Here is a 7,491-nt window from a genome sequence, read left to right as displayed (position 1 = left end):
TTTTTAGTTAAAAAAATTGATACCAGTGTACTAGCATGTTTAGAATCTATTCTTGCTTAGTTTTCATAGTTATCTTGAATGATTTTCCACCAATAAACTTTTTTTATCATGTTTCTGGTTTTTAGGACAATTTAGGTCAAAATAGCTAAATCTTTGGTTTTCCTAGTCTTTGTTTAATCAGTTTTGGAAAATAGTGTGCAGAACACCTATAATACCTCTCTGCCTACCCTTCATCCATCAGAGAACCTACTCCAACCCCCTAACTCAGATTCCTAGCCTTCATTTGCCACATTTTCTCACTTTGCCCTAATTTCTACACTCTTGTGCAACATTGCTTCCTCCATCCTTGAACAACTCCAATCACCTTAATCACTCTTCAGCTTCATTCACCAAGCCCTAGACCCCTTCACGTCCTCATCTAACCTCCATTTCCACTTTTCCACCGTTTTTCCACTATCAACCCTCCAAGATCCTCTTTCGGAACATCTTGTAGAACATTCTATAGAACCCCTGCAGACTTCCTGTAGAAGATCACATGAGCAGTTTTTCAAGATTTGATCACTGTGAAGCTCTCTGGAAGGGTGCTAGGGACCCCTTAGGCCCTCTTCTCACCTTCCCAACCTCCTTCAAGCACCTACCCCATTTCCTTTCGCCAATCAACCTCTGCATAGTCAAAAACAGCTGAAGCACATGCATGATAATTCTACAAGATTACTCAAAAATGCCAAAAGATGTTCCTTTTCAGATTTCACTTCAGAAGTAGCTTAGTCACATGAACGTTACCTTTCCAAGAGTCAATGGCATCCATTTCTGCAGCTTTCATCCATTTTCTTGCACTAGTAGGGTTAGTCGGTAAAACTAGGGTTTGCATTTCCTTTGAGCTTTCCGCTTCTTTCTGCAAGTAGATTAGCCTCTGTTGAGTTAGCTTTCATTCATCATAGTTAAAAGCTTCTTCTAAGAGCTCATAGAAGTTGGCTTAAGCTCCTAGCGGACTTGTGCCAGCTAATCAAGTGACAGCCTGCGGCAAGAGCTAGTACTTGTGCATATAGCACTGTCGCTTCTAAGTTTGTTACGAACTACTAGGTTGATAAAAGTAAAGAAGGGAGTCCCAAGAGTTGCAGCATTATTGCTGCAATATTGGAGCCAACTAGATGGCAGAGAGACACTAGAAGCAAGGTTGCTTGGTAGAGGTAGTATGGTTTTGGATGTGTAGTGCTATTGTTGCATATATGTTGTGCATGTTCTATATTCATTGGTTGTACCTATAGTGATGTGTAATTTTGTATATGTAGTATCGTGTATATATGATGTTGTATGCTTGTTTTATATATGGTGTTTTTTGTATATTACATATGCAGTATTGAGTATAGATGGTGATATGTAAACTTTGTATATGCAGTGTTATGTACATATGGTGTTGTGTGCATGACTGCACATGTGGTGTTATGTACATGTTGTTCTGTGTACATGTTGTACATGTGGTGATGTGTGCAGGTGGTGTTATGTGCATATCGTGCATGTGGAGTTGTGTACATGTGATGTCATGTACATATCGTGCATGTCATGTTGTGTACATGTGTTATTTTGTAGACATTGTACAGGCAGTGTGATGTACATATGGAGTTGTGTACACGTTTTGTAGGTGGTGTCGTGTACATGTCATGTTGTGCATATGTTGTACATGTGGTGCTGTGTACAGGTGGTACTGTGTAGATGTTGTACATATGGTACTGGTGTACATGTGGTTTGTATGCATGTCATACACGCTGTGTTGTGGGCATACAGTAGTATGTACGTGCTTTTTGTAATCATGGTATCATGGCATTTGTATTCGTTTTATTGTATTCTATGTATGTATATGTATTGTGTTGTACATTGGGTGTAGGTGTATGTATTGTGTGGCAGTTTACATTGGATGTAGGCATATGTATTTTGTTGTGTTGTACACTGGGTGTAAGTGCATTTATTGAATGGTGTTGTATGTTATGTGTGCTTGTATATGTGTGATGCACGCTATGTATATGTGCACATGGTTGAGGAGAAGACATTGAGTGTTTGTTGAATTGAGGCTTCTGTGATCCATATCAACTTGTCCTGACGATGAACCACACTAGTTGGTTCGAAACGCGTTGACAAATGTTTTATCTTGTGATTTACGCCGAAGAATTTCTCTTAAACATTGAGTGTTTGTCAGGTGGAAACCAATCCAGAGTGCATACTGCATAAGGACAAAGGTAGAAGCTAAGGATTGATAAAATGATAAGTATCAATGTTTTATTTCAGTTTTATTATGTGTTGGCTTATGGGGGCCTGACGCAGGTTCAGATTTAGTTAGCCAAACAAGTACCTACACTACTAGCCCTTTTGGCATCAGCCAGCGGAGTGCAGACTAAATTCTCAGCCGAAGCAGTATGGGGGAATGCTAGAACCAAGTTTTCACACACTTCAAATGGATGTTGTGTCAGTTGATTCCAATTAGACCTGTCTTTGCGCAAGTCACTTCATGCCTTGTTCTAACCTTCAGTATCTTCGCGAAGTGTTACAACTAGCCTGCACGCATCCCTAACCAGGGGCTGAGATGATTTCGAACTGCTAGGGCAGTGAACTGCATTATTTACCAAATTAGACTAAGTATCTTAATTATCTTATTGATAGATCTTAATTATCTTGGCATAAGTAGATATTCTAACTTGCGTTCACTTAAATAATATAGTTATACACATTCGCACATCATATAAGCATTAGAAGTGAAATTCATACCCAACATAACGAATGCACAAACATGAAATAAATACACAGAAGTGATAGAAATTTCTCTTTATTAATACTTCCAGAAGATTACAGACTCGACTCGTCCTGTGCAATCAGCTGCAGGGGTCCATGCACTCAGCTGCGGACCTCTAGGTCTCTGCGCACTTAAGTGCAAAGCCTCTACCTACGCTACGACCCATACTTAGATTTCTACTCTAGAGATATATCGCATACATCCTTATTCCATCTTTGTATTAATCTTAACTTCACTTCTTTATTTACTTAGAGCTTCACTCTATTTATACAATTCCATTGTCCGCGGACCATGGGTAGATCTTCTACAACCGACATTACATTATCAAAATAAGGGCAGACAACCCCATGACTCTTTAAAAACTACGCGCTCCGCGCCCACAAAATTCTGAGTCTTTACATTGTAATTACAAAGTTGGACCAAAATCTGGGCTCTTAGCCCCAAAACATCTCTTGGGGGATTCCGCACCCAACATGCCCCCAACATAAACAAACATCATGATAAACCCTCTAGTTACACTGCAAGTGTAAATATCTTAGTGCGAAGACCTCCCAACTTTTATTGGATCACTGCAGGTTTGATAGTGCACTGAGCTACTACCTGTTGGACTTCTTTTACGCAATGTTTAGTGATCACTACTGTTGAACTGTTGCCCTGAATCCTCTCTTGAGTTGCTTGCAGTTGTGCGAGCTTTGCTTCAATGGATGTTGTAATTGTATATGCCTCAATGATCCATGATTTTAGGCGCGCTTTCAAGATCGCTTCTTTGTGTTGAGCGACATCCACCTGCTCCTTGACTACCTTTGCTTGTTGCATCCTTGCAAGCCTCTGTGTAAGGGCAACCATCTGCGCGGTCCCTTTTACCTCATCGTATCTCTATTGCAACTTGCACACCTCTGTCTCTAGGCGTTCTATGATCAGGTCCTCCTGCAGGGTGATGAGGACCTAGAATGACTGCTCGAACAACTTCATGCACTCTGTCACTGCATTATCAACTGCTGCCATTGTTGTTGTGACCGCGGTGGTACGTTGTTCTCTAACCTTTGGCAGGGTTGAAGGTTGATCCTTCAACTACAGCTCTGCTATCTGTAGGTTCAACTCCAGCTGAACCCTGGACATTTATGCTCTTGCGTTGGGCACCCTTGTAGCTAACTTTCAGATGCGCGCCTCCACCGGTTCCTTTGCTTGGATGTCCAACTCCCGAACCATTTGGTAGGCTTCCTCCATAACGTGCACTATCTATTTGTTCTGCTCCACTGCCTCGTTGCACTGCAGGCTCAACTGCTCAATATTGATGCACTGCTCGCTCATTACTTGTAGAGCGCAACTCACCCTGGCTCGAATTTCTGTAGTGACTCCATCCTGCAAAAGATAGAGCATCTCCCGATGGAGCGCAACCATGTTTAACCCGACCCCTTTCAAACCGATGATCATTGGCCTATCGACCTCATTCTCTGCAATGAGTGCTCCATCTAGTAGCACTATTGTGTTGGTCATTTTGGCGTGCAATATTTCCTCGGCAGCTGAAGTGCCGATTGCAAGGCTGGTGGACATTGTGCGAGCATATGGAGTGTGCACTTGCAACTCCTATATTTATGTCCGGAGAGCCCCCAATACCAACTAGTGTTGTTCCTAAAACTGCTGGAGGGCCTCCGTGGTGACATCCCTCACTGTTTTGCCGATATCATGCAAGTCCCCTTTAGTAAGGGTGATAGGGTCGAAAGATGTCTTCGAGGCCTTCGTTTTCTTTCGTGGCCCTACCTGCTCTCGTGGTCGCAAACATTTTAGGTAGGTGGACATTGTCTGTGGGTCCGCGCCACCTTGTTCTGTATCGGTCTCTGGTTCAGGTGAAGATGAATTTTGTTCTTCGCGCTCTACCTCTGCTATTTTCTGCTATTATTCTGCTAACTTCGCAACGCCGCCCGTCGCTTGGGCCTTAGCTGCCACTTCTTCTTTCCTTCGCTTTTCCACCAGCTGTGCCATCTGTAGTTTTGTCTCTTCCTTCTTCCGCTGCACGATAGACTTATCTACTTCCACTGCAGAGTCAATTAGAGCGCGCCACTCTGGCAGCTAAGACACAAGGACCGCAAAAATTACATCATCGATCGCCAAGTATGGTCACCCATGCCACATCTTCATAGGGTCCGTCCACGCCATGATGAAGACATGGTGGAAGTTGGCTTTGAACTCCACAAAGCTTTGAAAACTGTTGTAAACTATGGGTGATAACCGTGGCTTGCAATTTATCCCCATCCAGATGTTCATCTCCATAAGCACCCAAAATATCTTGCTCTCTTTGATCCGCTGTGCGTCCTTAGTCACCCACAGCGAAGTGGACCCCTCCTACACATTGCGCCACCAATGCAACCACTGGCGTAGGCATCTCATCCATGTGGCACTTTCGCATCATCTTCCCTGCCAATATCTGTGTCGCGACCTTGAGGAGATGGCATACCCTCACTTCTTCTTCTCCAACTTGAACTTCTTTTTCATTGCCTCCAGGAGGGCCAACTTGCCTCATTTTCCCTCCGAAATGTTTGATGGATCCACCCTTGAGCAAGGGAGCCATGTAATCCAGTGAATTAGATGGTCTGTGATGGGGATGGGCTCCTCCAGCCACTAGCACCCATCATGCACCAAGCAGAGAAGCTTCCTAATGACAAAAACAATCACTAGGGCGCGGTGGTAATGTGGCACCCAGAGCAGGTTTAGCAACCCTGCCTTCTCAATACCTCTAAGCCATTTACGTGGCTCCAACTCTATCATTCTAGCTAACGCGCCTATCTTTTGGCGCATTAGCTTCGTAGTCACTAAATGCGGGAATTTCTCATGGTCCACGAGGTCCCAATCTTCAAATTTCAGCGCAAGAACCCGTCCCAAGTGCGCTCCTTCAAACAGAATATCGTCTGGGAGCAGGGGAGTTTGTAGAGAGCTTTTGCTCTCATCTATATCCTTTGGAACCTTAGCTTTACCCTTTCGCGGAAGAACATATTTCGGCAGCCTGGTGATAGGGTCCACACCGTGGGTTTCGACTTCCATTTCTACATCCTCCTCCTCCACCAGGATTTATTCCAACTCTTCCTCCTCATCGGCCTCCAAATTAATGGCCTTCCCCTTTTCCTCCAGTTTGAGCTTGGTCCTTAGTGCATTTATGGGCGAGACGCGCACTAGTATCATGGTCTGCTTGCCCTCCTTAGGTCTGGGCGTGCGCAGTGATTTAGGGACCTCAGCGATTATTCTGATGCTCTCTAGGCTTCTACTTTTGTAATTTCCTAGATGGCTTCCTCAACTGTCACTACTCCTGTGTCCATGGATTCTTTGAGTGCTGACATAGTGCTATTTCGTAGTTCTCTTAGTGTCTCTGGTAATTGCTCAAACAACTAATTCACTTTTAGAATATTGAATAAGTCTCGGTTCATGAATACTTGAGCGCACAACAACTCGGTTCTGAAATTGCCAAGTGTTGTTTGTTGGACAGTCACTTTTAATTTATAGTGCCTTTTCAATTTTAATTCGACCATTCCCTGCACATTTGGTCCATTAATTTTAGATTGTTAGCAGATTTTCAAGAATATAACGCATAAAGTTTGCCCTAAATGCTTGCCGCCCACTCCATTTGGCCTCAAACCAAGCATCAAATCATGAATAGTGACTTTAATGGTAACTTTCCGGCCAACTTGCATGCCAATGCAACGATCATCATGCTATCGCAGACCCTGTGCACAGTTTTGGCATCACGCCATTCCTGAGCAGAGTAGTTTATAGTCCCGCGCCTCCTTTCAGCGGCCAGGATCACTAAGGTTGTGTTGCTGTCGGCTAGTAAGATGGTCAAGCCACCTGTGTATGGCTTCAAATGATTGCCATTCACTTTTCCTAGGAAGGGTTCTGCATTTAACTTTACCAACTGCACCGCACCTCCGTCGGTAATCTCCTTAATAACATACGATCCTGACCAGTGCATTCTGAACTTCCCTGTAAATTTATCAAAATTACTATCATACAATAAAACCAGATCATTTACCTTGAATGTGTGCAGCTTAATGTGTCGATCGTGCCATGCCTTTTCGCGCTACATCTGTACTACTTTGTGAAATCCAACCAAAAATCTCTCTCCTTCGAGCTCTTCTAGTTGCGCGAACCTCTCCTCCAAGGATCTGCGATAAGTCATTCCTATGAGTGCTGCTATGTGCAGACTAGGCATGATGTATTCCATAGGCATTACGACTTACAATCCAAAGACAAGCCTAAAAGGTGTCTATCCGTCAGTTTCTTACATGTCGTCGATAAGCCCATAACACTGCAGGTATGCGTAGGCCCCAATCACTTCACTGCGCATTGTATACCTTGGTCAACGTGGTTTCTAGTACTTTGTTGAACGCTTTTACTATCCCGTTAGCCTGTGTGTGATACAGTGTGCTATTCTGGTGATACACCTAAAACTCTTTTGTCAGCGTGTTGATCGCCTCATTCAGGAAGTGTGTATCGTGATCGATCATCAAGATCTTCAAACATCCAAATTGCGTTAGTACATGTTCAAATAGAAACTTCGCGGCAGTCGCACCCGTGCAATCCTTCACCGGTTGCACTTTGGCCCAACGAGTGAGATACTTCATCGTAGTGATAATGTACCTCGCGCCTGTCTTTCCTCGAGGTTTGATGGGTCGTACAAAATCTATTGCCCATTTTTCAAAAGGTTGCAACGTCAT

Source organism: Pinus tabuliformis, chromosome 1_1 (genome assembly GCF_031772625.1).
Source record: "Pinus tabuliformis cultivar Carrire ecotype Pingquan chromosome 1_1, CPIR1, whole genome shotgun sequence".
NCBI lineage: Eukaryota > Viridiplantae > Streptophyta > Pinopsida > Pinales > Pinaceae > Pinus > Pinus tabuliformis.
Note: the sequence above shows the minus strand (reverse complement) of the source record.